This window comes from Aedes albopictus, chromosome 2, assembly GCF_035046485.1.
Source record: "Aedes albopictus strain Foshan chromosome 2, AalbF5, whole genome shotgun sequence".
Classification (NCBI taxonomy): domain Eukaryota; kingdom Metazoa; phylum Arthropoda; class Insecta; order Diptera; family Culicidae; genus Aedes; species Aedes albopictus.
Window position 1 is genome coordinate 516,768,605 of NC_085137.1, and position 13,781 is coordinate 516,782,385.

A 13,781-nucleotide genomic window follows, 5' to 3' on the forward strand; every position below is an offset into this window, starting at 1 on the left:
GAATTGATAAACTCCTGAAACATTTCCCAAGAATCATCTGGAAGAATTCCCAAAAAAAATGCTAGAGGGATTCTCGATGAACTTCTGGAGGAATTTCCAAGGAGCTTCTAGAGAAATTCCAAAAAAAAATTCCTTTGATAATTATTAAGAAATTCTTGGAGGAATTTCCAAAACTCCTAGAGGTATTCTCCTAGATGCATACCCGAAATTCTCTTGAAGAATTTCCGAGCAACTGGACGAGAAATTTCCGAGGAACTCCCGAAGAAACTCCCCCTTGGAACTCCAGAATGAATTCCCGAGGAACTCCTGAAGGAATTACCGAGTAAGTCCTAGTTGAGTTCCCGAGAAACTCCTGGTAAAATTCCTGAGAAACTTCAGGGAAAATTTCCGATGAATTCTTGGAGGATTAACAGAGGAACCCTAAAAGGAATTCCCGAGGAACTTGTAGAGGAATTCCCAAGGAGCTCCAGAGAAATTCCCAAGGAACTCCTTGAAGAAATTTTCGAGGAATGCTTAAAGGTATTCCCTAGAAACTTCTGGAGGAATTCCCGAGGAACTCCTGGAAGAATTTCCGAGGAACTGCTACAGTAATTACCGAGGAACTTCTGAAATAATTCTCGAGGAACACCCAAAGTATTTCTCAAGGAACTTCTGAAGGAATTCCCAAGCAACTCCCGGAGAAATTCCCTTGGAACTCCAGGATGAATTCCCGAGGAAGTCCTGGAGGAATTTCCGAGACAGGGTTTCTCGAGGAACTCATGGAAGAGTTCCCGAACAACTCCTTGAGCAATTGCCGAGGAACTGCCGGAGGAAATCCCGAGGAATTCCTAAAGGAATTCTCGAGGAACACCTTATTCCCGAAGAACTCCAGGATGAATTCCCGAGGAACTCCTGTAGGAATTTCCGAGGCTCTCCTGAAAAAAAAATCGGCAAACTCCTGGAGGATTTCCCAAGTAACTGAAAGAATTCCTGAGGTACTCCAGGTGAAATATCCGGGGAGCACCTGGAAGATTTCCTGAGAAACTTTTGAAGGTATTCCTGATGGAATCCTGAAGAAAGTCCGATTGAATTTCTAGAGATTTTCGAGGGACTACTGGAGAAATCTTAATAGGCTTGGACAAATTTCCGGACAAGTCTGCGGAAAATTCAGGATGAAGCTCAAACAAAGTTCTGGGCAGAATTTCCGAAAAAAAACTTTGGTAATATTGTAGAAGCAACCTCTGTTTTTGGAGATTTTGGAAAAAAAAAAGAATACCCAGTTGAATTCCCAGAGGAATTTTATTGATGAATATTTTATTTTCTATAAACTATTGCTGATGAAAAATTAATTGAATAGTTCAGCATATTTCCTAAAGTTTCCATGAAGTGGGCATCTAATTTGATTCGTATTTTAACTAAAAACTGCTTCAAAATTTCCGCCAATATAAAGACCGAAAAATTTGGAATTTGTAAGTTTAAGGATTTAAAAGTTTTAAATTTATTTTCAAAAACTGAAACGCATTTCATCATTAACAACATAAATAAACATTACTTTTCAGCTTTCAAAAGTCTTCACAAAATTTGAAATGTCTTCCATATGTCTTCACAAAAATAAATGTCTTCACAGAACTTGAAATGTCTTCAATTTGAAGACATGTCTTCACATCTGGCATCCCTGGTGCCGACTCGATTACTCACGTCGTCGTAGTCATTGGCGTAGGAAGAGGGGGTCTAGGTTCATTTTTTTTATTTATCCTTTTTTTTATTTTCAAATAGTTTTGACAGCATTTCGAGCATCTTTGGGATTTAAAAACGCTCCATGAATACTTATTACAATATTCAGTCTAAAGTTGTAAACGAAACTGCTGTCAAAATTTTCTAGGCACTGAGACACTTTGGTGATTATCAATGACATGCACTACACTAGGAACGGTTGGCAGCTCACCCCTTGGAAAAGGCTTAATAAAGAGCCGAAACGCCGAGAAAAGTAAAACCTCCCGTTTTGATTTACCCAAGACTGAGAAAGCCAGCATTCCGAAGTTTCTCATAATACATTGTGGGTCCAAAATAACTGTCAAATTTGGATGCGATTGGTTGTATCTGCCAAAATGAATGTATCAAAAAACTTTGACGAAGACCGTAAACCGATCCGAGACTTGTACCAAAAGCTATATCGTACAGATTGCCTCATGGTGTTTAACATGTAACAACAATAGCAAAACCTTAGATTTTGTCTAGAATTTTCAAGCGTAACACTTTCTTCGCAAGTGTCGGATAACTTTGCGGTCTTTATTTTTACTTTATTGAAAGTATTTGGCTTATCGTGAGCTACACTTCACATGATTTTAGATTAATGCAATGGCTTTCATGGGAAAAAATATAGGAATGTACGTTTTCTTATATTGAAACCCCATACAAATTTCAATCGCAATGCGAAATACGGCAATGTAATAAATTGCGTCAAAGTTTGCACAGTTGTTTTGGACGCCAAAAAGAATCAAAATAGCTTTATGAGCTAATATGACAAAGTATAAGTAGACCTTTAGACTAACATAAGAAACTTCCTGAGAGAATACAGAAGTTTAGATGAAAAAATCCAAATCAATTCATAATAGGATATCTGGAAAGATATCTACATACATTTCTGATTTTGAGTCCTTCCTGGATGAATTCTTACAGAGATTTCCCGAGTTTATCTGGAGAGGTTTTATTGAGCTCTATGAACTTTAAACCCATGTATGAGGAATTACTGATAGATTTCATTGTAAACAATATTGACACAATTCTTTGTAGAAAGAATCAGATGATGATGATATTCTCATCCTAGTCTAGTCAAGTCTAGTCTAAACATACACAGCCATTCATTGAAAGAATCCTGGAAAATGATAGGATCGACTACTCCTATCATTTTTCTTGTCATTATTAATGGTTGCAGTGCATCAGAGATGCATTACAAGCATTAAAGCGGCCAGGCCTGCTGCGCAGCATTGTATTGTTATTAAAAAAAAGGGGTACATCGCGTACCAACCGTTCCTTGAAAAATGATAATAATGTACCACATCGTTGGGAGTGACTATGCTAAGACTGTTAATGTCACTCCATGTCCTTTGGATTCCTGGGATGGGACAACGGTATTTACCCCGTATTTATCCGCTCTCTGAAACGAGATCAAACGTTATGGTATCCAACCCTCCCCAAATAAACATTTACCTCTAATACTTGGATGTTACTGATATGGGTATAAATAAAAAAAAAACAGAAAGATCTCACCATATTGATTCTTATTGGAGCTCTGAGCATTATTCTTTTATCACGGACAATCGGGGGCTTATCCTCGGCAATACGGCTAGATTTTTTCCAAGCTGCTTCAGATAGAATCAGCATCAGTAACACAATTTCACCTTATTCAAACTCATAGATGATGATGATTTTCTTATCCTACGAAAAACTATAAAATACGATGGCATATCAAAAATCTATCATCTATACATAAAACATGAATTTTTGTGTTTATCTGACTGACCTTTATAGACACTGGAATTATTGGACCAATCGGCATGAAAACTTGTATGCGAGGGTTTTGAAAGGTGGAGAAGGTTCATAACATGGCCTTACTCGCCTCCCCCTGCAGCTTCTCTAAGAAGCTGAAATGTAAAAAAAACAGTAGGCAGCCAGCACGATGTTTGCCGGAACAGCTAGTTGTGAATATAAATCGGTGGTACCGATTATCTTGCCTATACCGATGAATACTTTTCAAGAACTCTTCAAGGGTTAGGAATTTCTTCAAAGATTTGTTTACAAATGTATTTTTTTTATATCTGTATTAACGAGATTTTTAGCCCTAGGCTAGTTCATCTCGGAGTTTTTCAAATGTAATTGAAAATTTATCCATAATTCGTTCCGACATTACTGTGAGGATTTTTCTCGAAATTCATGATTATTCCTTCAATTCTTTCCGGGATTCCTCCTTGAATTTCTGCTGCAAATACTCCTTTAAATTCTTTCTATGACATAATTCTTCATTCGAGTTTTTCCTTGATTTTACCAAAGGTTTTTTCCTCTGGAGGTTTGCCTGCCAAAGTGTTTGCCTGGCGTTCTCCAGTTCTTCTAAGCTTCTTCCAGAGGGTTTCCTGATTTGATTCTAGAGTTTATCGTTGGATTCCTTCAGATTATTTTTCAAAAAAATATCTTTTCGTTCAGATTTTTTTTCTTATAGGTTTTGCGAAATAGCTTTCAAGCAGTTTATCTCGGGATTTTTGCGCGAATCTTGCAGGAATTCTTTCAGCGATTTCTTCCGAAGAGTTTCTCGATATTTCTCTTGCAGTTTCCGTGTGGGATTTTGCCTGTAGCTACTCCCGGGGTTTCTTAAAGAGGTTTTCAGAGTTTCTCTATGAATTTCCATAATATTTCTTTCCGGGATTACTTCCACAACTTTTTTCGAGATACCCCAGTTTTCCTTAGATTTTTTCCATGCGAAATTTATCTAACAGGACTTTGTATAGTTTCTCGCAAGATTGAATCGGAATTTCTTCCGTCGGGAATTTATTACAAGATATTTCATAGGTTATCCCAGAAGACATTACGAGAAAAAATCTCGGAAAATTACTGCAAGATCTCCGGAAGAAACTATTAAAGAAATCATTAAAAAAGCTTTCAGAATCTCAAGATAATTTGCGGAGTAATTCTTGAGAAATTGTAAAAAATATTTTGAGGATCACTATAAGAAATTCTGTAAAATACTATGAGGAAATTTCTGGAAAAATCTTTGAAAGAAATCACGGGAATAACCAAGGGAAATATCAGCAACTAGCTGTCCCGGCAAACTTTGTCTTGCCAAGTTGTGGTTGTTTGACAACTGTTGAGGTCATTGCAGCAACGCACTCTAGATTGATTTATTTTGATCACGCTGAATTTGTTCCCGACTCATGAAAAATCAGTACTTTATCATTTATTTTACTTTTTTTAATGGGGTTTCGTAACTTTTTGTATATATAAACACAGCCACCACGAATACGAATCGAACCATGCAAGAGTCATGCTGATCGGTCCACCCGTTTTTGAGTTTTGTTGCCTCAAATGAACTTCAAACTCATTTTTATATATATAGATAGCTCCTGCAGCAATACCAAAAGGCATTTCACACTGAATCGTAGGAGAATCCCGTACAAATTCAGAATTATTTTGAAAACAAGCCAGGACCAACGCAGGGAGGAACCTTATGGGAGCACTCCTGAGTGAAAATCTGAGAGAAATCTCAGGTGAGACCTAGATATTTCGAACTCTTGCAGAAAATTCGTGAAAAACTCCTTGGACGAACTCTAGTGGAAATTCTAGGAATAACTCCTGTAGAAATTCTTAACGAAATCCCTGGACGATCTCCTGGTGAAGCCAATCGGAAGGAATCCAGGAATCCCGAGATAAACTCTAGGAGAAATTCCACGACAACAGTTGAAATATATCGCAAGGAGAATTCTAGTGGGGATCTCTGGGTAAATCCTGGAAAAAATCCCATGGAAATTTATCTGGGAACAATCCCAGGTAAGTTGTAACGTTTTGACGTTTTTATTCTTTTAAGTAAAATAAAGTTTGAATTCAATTAGATTAAATTGATATATTTTCTGAATATTTTGATTTTGATTTTAGAATTTGTTTTTTTTTAATAATTAATTATTAGTTTTCATGATTATTTTAGTTAATTTGTAGCTTTTGACGTTTTTATCTTTTCAAGTAAAATCTTAATTGAATTGGATTCGTTGAATTTGCCTTAGAGTTTGAACCGTTTCATTTAGTAGAGATTATCCGTTTCATATAAGGTTTGTGTCTAGGCTAAGCTAATGACGATTCATGTTATGTATCTTATAGGGTTTTTTCGATGGCGCAAAATAGATTTGCAGCCATGTGCGAGTTGAATTTGGCGCACTTGTAAATAATTGTTTGTACATTCAATAGACGACTGCTTCAATAGCAGGAAATTTACTTGACTAGAGAAATCGACTTGACTCCATCACTTTATAGTTAAGTCGGCTGGAGAGCAGAAGTGAGCTTCGGCGATCTTCTCCCAGATTTTAGTTTGAAAAGGTGTGTAGTGTTTTGTAATGATGTAGTTTAGTTAATTATTGTTGTTTGAAGTGAATTTGATTTTAATGGACTTTGTTTTTCGTTTAATAGTTTTATTTTGTGGATTTTGTCGCCAGGGGCAGACACTCTGCTCCCTGTGCACGTATATGTCGTTTTCAAAGGTAATATAGAATTGAATTCGTGTTTAGTGTATATTGTTTTAATTCTGTGTTTCGTCCTTGGACTTCAGCGTCCAAGAGGCGCTTTTTATTTTAGGCTCTAAGCCTAGTGCTCGTCCTCGCCCGCCAGTTACTGGTAGCTAAACGGACTCAAGGGGAATACTTCCGGCCTACCTGCGTGCAGTTTAGGCACGATCAGGCAGAGTACCGGGCCGCCGACACCCCTCCGCACCTATAATCCGGCGAACATTAAGGACAGCAAACCTACGTCGACGATTGGCCACGAAGCACCGACGACGAAAAAGCCTGCGCAGGTATGTTTTTGAGTTCATGGCCATGATCACACACACACACACACAACACACACACACACACTTGACGAGCATTGTGAAAAATAATAGATACTAAAATGAATTCAATTGTTTGTTTTGTTCTGATGTTTTAATTTGAGTTAGTTTCTTCGCTTTTGACGATTATACAATAAATTCACTTCAAATACTTTCTTTCATTTACTTGTTGTTATTTATTCTGTTTGTTTCTTTTTGCGTAAATTTTCTGTTATTGGTTCAATTTGTAAGTTTGAATAATAGATTTGGTACGTTTATGGGTTTTATTTCGGCCAGAGACCGTTCGAGAAAGCCCTTGAGGTAAGAGTCGTCTTATAGTCGGGCAAACCTTAAATTGAACCGGTGGTCTCTCGTTCGCGAGAGTGGCGCAAAAGCCACCGCGTTTTATAATCTCTTGTGCTTATTCGACGAACGGTTACAAAGTCTCTGGAAGAACAATCCCAGGTAAGTCTCTGGAAGAATTTTTGGAAATAAGCAGTACAGGAATCCCTGTGAAAAACATCAGGAGAAATCAGTCGGAATTCGGAAGAATCTCCGAGAGGAATTCAAAAAGGAATACCAAGAAGTGAAGTTCGCAATTTAATATTCATACAACACCATGTTTATTTTATTCTTTATCGGTGTAAAATTTTCCTGAGAATTCAAGATATTCCCTGAGTAATCCAGGTTTTCCCCGTTAAATTAAATTTCGTGAGGTGTCCCGGTTTTGCAGGTTTTTCCAGGTGGTACATACACTAATTATTTAATTGTTTGACTTTTCTCTATAAACTTTACCAGAATTTTTTTTTAATTTCTGCAATATTCTGTAGAAAGAAGTGAAGATAATGGTGACCATTTTTACGATGCTTTTAAACTCCTTTTGACTTTTTGAAGGGTTTTTACTTGTTGTTGTTGTATTCCCAAGTAACAATCAGCATGCCTTGGAGATTTATTCATGTTTTGTCCTGGTTTTATACGTGCATGTGAAAAAGCTAGTTGTTCTATATTAATTTTATGTGGTAGTTTTTTACTTTGCACCTTTGGCATTCCATAAAACTATCATATAACTTCTGCTATAAACATCGTCATTTTAAGACTTCCAAGTGGCCATGAATTGGTTTTATCACTAATTATATGCCATTTCAATAAAACTTGCATTTGCGATTGTTGTCGGAGAGATTTCTTTTTGTGAACAAATAAACGCTTAGAACCAACAAAAGATTTCGTGGCCGCATCATAGACCAAAAATGCTGTGATAAAACCGTTAGTTTTATCATAAGCTCAGTTATGACCACCTTAGGAGGGTTAACCCTATTGGAGAAATCATCAGGAACACAGAGTTTTATCAGAAAAATATGTCGCCTAGCCGTGATAATTTATGTAAATACAGAAAAATCATTACTCAATTTTATGATTTCACGTACAGCGTTCAAGATCAAACTTACCGATTGAACACGTGTCCGTCATATTATTTTCAGAAAAATTACATAATGTTTTTAAAACTAAGCTATGTTGAAGAACCTTTTTCACGCCCAATTCCACCGAATAAATTAAATGCATTTCACTTCCTATTAATGCACAGTTTGTGTGGCGCACTTATTTTTTGTCATTATCACAGTCACATTCACCACAAATTTCCCGTGGCATGTCTTCTAACACATATTAAATAGGAAATCAAATCTCAATTCCAGATCGGCATCTTTCCAATTCATGGCCGGATAAACAACCAAGCATAATTTATTCTGACGATCGAACATTGATAGTGAAAAATAATCAAAACATATATTTGACAAGTCAGAATATGGTTTTATTTAGAAGGTTGATAAAACTACGATACAACCCGAAATCCTAAGCCGGTTTGCATACGAAGTCCTGTAGATCATAACGGGTGGCCACTTAATAACGGGAATGCTTTTAGCAGCTGATTAAAAACAATAGAAGCGTCCATAGAGTAAACATTTTTTAGACAAAACCATAGTCTATCTATCCACAAAGTCAGCGTATTTTTATTCTGTTCTGCAGAAAACGACATTGAAACAGGAAGCACTACCAAAACGCCTTGGACGGCTCTACTGATTGCTCAAAACAACCGTAAAAAAGTTAATAGTAAACCATTATAAAACTAGAACCCGCCCGGTTTTGAATGAATTCCACATTTCGGCATCCCAAGAAACAGATCCTGAAGGAGATCGTAGTGTGCCGCGCTTGCTGACGGAAGTCAAAATTATTGCTCCCGTCATTTTTTTTATCCAATTTATCTAATTTTCGTTAATTTGGATGTTCGCGGTTGGTGTATTTGTATTTTCTAACTGTGCTTAGAAACTTTTGTTGATGCGGTCCACCCAGACAATGTTCGTGTCCAATGACGGCCGAAGAAGGAGAAGAAGGAAGATCCCTGTGAAGTGTTCGTTGGGAGTACTGTAGACGATGCAACTCAAAGAGAAAAAGCCGAGGGCAACGAAGAGCTCTAGGTGGAGTGGGTCAAGCGGGCGAGCGTCCGACGGCTCATCGTGACGCTGAACATGCTGGGGCATTGATGTCGACGCACTTCATTCTGGCGGCAAGCGGTTAATGAAGAAATGATCGAAGAAACTGCGCTGGATTTTGATTTCAATCGGGGAAAAATTCCAGCCCAGCTGTTTGCGGCATATCAAGAAACAAAGGGTTGCCTGGCCTTCCACGACGAAGCTGTTTTAAAATTGGTGAGATTGTTCCGTTTATAACTATGTACTACTAATTATTCATTTGTCGGTTTAACAAATTATGAGTTAAATCTACTAAACATTATAAAGCCAATTTGGGGAAGGAGGGTTATCAGAGCCGCCACTCGATACATTATATATGGTTGGAAGAGTGGAGATGCCAACTTCCCTTTAAAACCATTATGTAGAGAATGACGTACTCTTCTTCTTCACATTCATTGGGGCATCCTCCAATGCGATGGCTTGCACTACATATAATTTTATGATCTTGATTAAAAAAATCAAGTTGAGTATAATTATAATGTTTTGCTTGATCAAATCGCATTGGGTGGATAGCCCACTGCTATCGGGCTTAGTACCGTGCTACAATGAATGGAGACCTTATCATCATCATCATCATCATCCCAAGAAACAGATCCTGAAGGAAATAGAGGAAAACTAGCAAAACCAATAAGCATGATATCATTTCACATAATAAAATCATCTTTTGTGACATGGGCTGATAAATCAATAGAATGCCTTGTTAAATAACAAATATTTACATCAAATCACATTTACACATTGAACAACATGTAAATGGTTCGTTATAAAAAAAATAGCACAAAAAAAGTTCAACAATGAACCGCAGTGCACAAATTACATCGACACGTTTTGGTGATACAGAAAAATAACATTTTTTGGAAATTTCTATAAATGTCATTTACGGGAAAAGGCTTCAACCAAAGCAAAAAAAAAACAAGTCAGTATCCCCATTTTTTCTTATTACTGTTTGAGTGTGTAGATGCTAAAGGTAGCTGAGAAACCATTTATTTTGACCAACGATTTCACAGACGCAGAAAATGCGTGAAAGTAAACTCTGAAAAGTCGTACAAAGCAGTTGCTCCAACATCACTGCAAAAAAATACTGTACAAATTACAGTAAAACCTCCATGAGTCGATATTGAAGGGACCATCGACTCAAGGAAATATCGAGTAGTGGAACAAAAATCCTTTGGGAAGCTTTTTGGGGGGACCATCATAGTAACCCAGAAAAAAAATTTCAGTATGAAAAAAATTACCTCCATGAGTCGATATTGAGTCAAGGAACATCGACTCATGGAGGTTCGACTGTACTACGTTCAACATTCTTAAATTTTATATTTTCCATGGACGTACATCGTTAAACCTTTATGATAGTTAAATTCAGATTGCCATTTTTAAAGATCATATATTTTTAAGAGCACATTCAAAGCACTCCCGTTATTTAGTGACCACCCGTTAATAAGGCTGAGCCAACTAGCCAGATCGTGGACTTTTGGTGACATAAAGGAGCTCGAGAGTATTTTCAAGTCGACATCAATGGTTTTACGGTTAGGGTTTTAGAATCGCTAGAAAACTTCGATAAAATCAAAATTGTTACTTGGGTTATAACCTGGTAACTAAAAAAAAAAATCATTTTTTTGTGGAACTCTTGCTGATGGAAGTCATGAAGGAATGTATTTATTGATGAACTTCTTGCGATATCATCTTCTTCTTCTTCTTTATAGCTCTACGTCTCACTGGGACTTGGCCTGCCTTACTTAAACTTAATGTTCTTTGAGCACTTCCATAATTAATAATTGAAGGGCTTTGTTTGCCTGCCATTGCATGAATTTGTATATTGTGAGGGAAGTACAATGATATATTATGCCCAGGGAGTCGAGAAAATTTTCCCAACTGGGACGGGAATCGAACCCGCCGCTCCGGATTGGCGATCCATAGCCTTAACCACTAGGCTAACTGGAGACCCCTATATCGATATCATATAATATGATATTAGAAATATTCATGATACTACTACAAAAAGAAACCTGTAGCATTTTTAAAGAGATTTTCTGATAAAACTCTTGAACAAAAAAATTAAATTTAAGACGTACAAGTATGCACATAAAAATGGTCATTGACAAAGAAAACTCTGTCTGATTCCTTTTAAAACATGTACAGGCGAGTAAACCCATTTGAAGCTTCTTTTGGCACAATTTCTATGATTTTCGAACTTCAAGGTTCATATCATAACTCTATAACTAATTTCTAAGTAGACAATCCTCCATATTCCAGGCAATCCATCCATATTATGAATGGATTCCACTACCCGAGCAGAATAAAATAGCTGTAAATTTAAAAGTAACAGGAGGGGGTTCCAGGGTTTTCAGGGGCGTTTGAAATGGGGTGACGGATTTAGAAAAGTTACAGGCAATTTTAGGAACGTTTCAGGAGCATTTCAAAGGGCGTCTGAAATAAAGATACAAGGATTCAAGAGGTTTCAGCGAAACCTCGTGATGTCCACTGAAAAGTCTCTGAAACCACCTTAAACATCTCTAAACTTTAGGTTCCCGATGTTCCAGGGGGTTTCAAGGGTGTTTAGGAGCTGTTTCGAGAATGTTGGGAGAGGGAGGTTTCAGAATCATTGCAGGGGCTTCAGGGGGTGATTCAAAGGGTTTGGGCTACAGGGGTTTATGGGCGTTTCAGGAACATTAATACCCCTCTGAAACGCCCTGCAGTCTCCTGGAATGTCCCTGAAACACCTTGTAACCCCCAAACTTCAAGAAACCTTCAGTAACGCCCCTGAAACTCCTTGAAATCTCCTTTAATCAACAAAAGCACCCCAAAGAATATTCTTAAACATGCTAAAGTTTCCCTGAAAACCCCTTTAAAACCACCTAAAACTCCCTGAACCTCCTGAAAATCCCCTGAAACCCGTTCTCTTCTAAACGTTGAAATATCTAGTCACTAATTTATAAAGGTTATTGTTGGTATGCTGTAGCTATGTGGCAGTTATTCGTTTCTGCTCGAGTAGAAACTTATTTTTATGTATATTTGTTTATTCGATGCTTAAGCACCATTAGACATAACAAAATAGAACAATTTTGCTCAAAATATAGTTCAAGTAATTCTTCAGGTAGGGGAAATTAGTGTATGTATTCACTTCGCCAGGGGTAATTTTTTAGAGCTTTTTGAATTCAAAGTTGGCCTCAATACTTTCCTAACCAAGCCAAATTAAATGACCAAGATTCAGGCAATGGACTAGAAAAAAAACCATTATAATAAAGACAAAGTTGCGCAATATCAGTCACATCACTGTAAGTCGATCAAAGACGGAAATGACAGGCAATGATATGATATTAGACCGGCCCACATTTGTATGGCGAGAAAGAAAAGTTGGAAAAATTCACGGGGCACCCTCTAGAATCGTGCCTTTGGATGAGAAGAACAATCTGTGAAAGATTCAGCTCAATCGGTTTAAAACTGAGCTGGCGCAAATGAGTTGAAGGTTTGTATGGGATTTTCAGTCCAAATATATGGGAAATTGCATGACCTACAGTCTCTCACTCAGTACGCCGGTTCAGCGAGTTTGATTTAGCTCAGAATTGAAAGAATCGTAGTTGATACCCTAAGGAACAACTTTGTAGAAGACCATATCATGATAAAATTTAATTTAGTTGCGATTTCAGCTAACGAAAGCAGGATGAGGACATCTTCCCATGTTTACTCTCGGTTGTTACATGCAGCACGTGTTTGTCGGTCGAAGCTTGCGCGCAACATCATAGGCAGCTATGTAATTCTTCATTGTTTCGATACATGCCCACGTGCGTGAGCAATTGAAATGAAGGACAACATAGCCGCCTATGATGTACAGTGCAAGTTTCGAACAGCAAACACGTGATACATGTAACAATCGAGATTAAACATGGGAAGATGTCCTCATCCTGCTTTCGTTAGCTGAAACCGCAACTAAATTAAGTTTTATCATTATATGGTCTTCTACAAAGTTGTTCCTTAGGATATCAACTATTATTTTTTCAATTATGAGCTAAATCAAACTCTTTCAACCAGCGTGCTGAATGAGAGACTGGATGTCATCCAATTTCCCATATATTTGGACTGAAGTTCCCATACAAACCTTCAACTAATTTGCGCCAGCTCAGTTTTAAATCGATTGAGCTGAAATTTTCACAGATTGTTCTTCTCATCCAAAGGCACGATTCTAGAGGGTGCCCCGTGGAAATTTTCAACATTTTTGTGTTTGGGCCAGTCTAATATGATATTGATCCTCACTGTAGATCATTATCATTGCAACTGATTTGATATTTCTGTGGTTCAAGTCAAAACTACTTTTTAATGAGTGATATGTAATACTAGTTCTGTTGTACTACATTTTCTTGATAGCTTGGATCGGAAGTCAATTTATTTATTACTGGTAGTGACAGAGTACAGCTCTGGACAAAAAGAACGAAACTGCCGAAAAAGTCATGCATCCTGTATATTTTGTGAAGTTTCTTCGACATTTTCTTCAAGCATCCATCCCATATTTTCTCCGAGGTTTTTAATGTGCTCTGCTAAAAAATCCCAAAATCTTTTCACAAAACATTGTCTGATTTTTTGAAAAAAGTTCTGGGCTAAAATTTTGAAATGGCATTTGTGGTAATTTCGTTTGTTCGCAAGTGCTGTTTCTACCTTTTTACGTGATTTCACACATAAATTGTCCTTTATTCTAGGCGAGTTTTTTGTAGGTTTTCAAA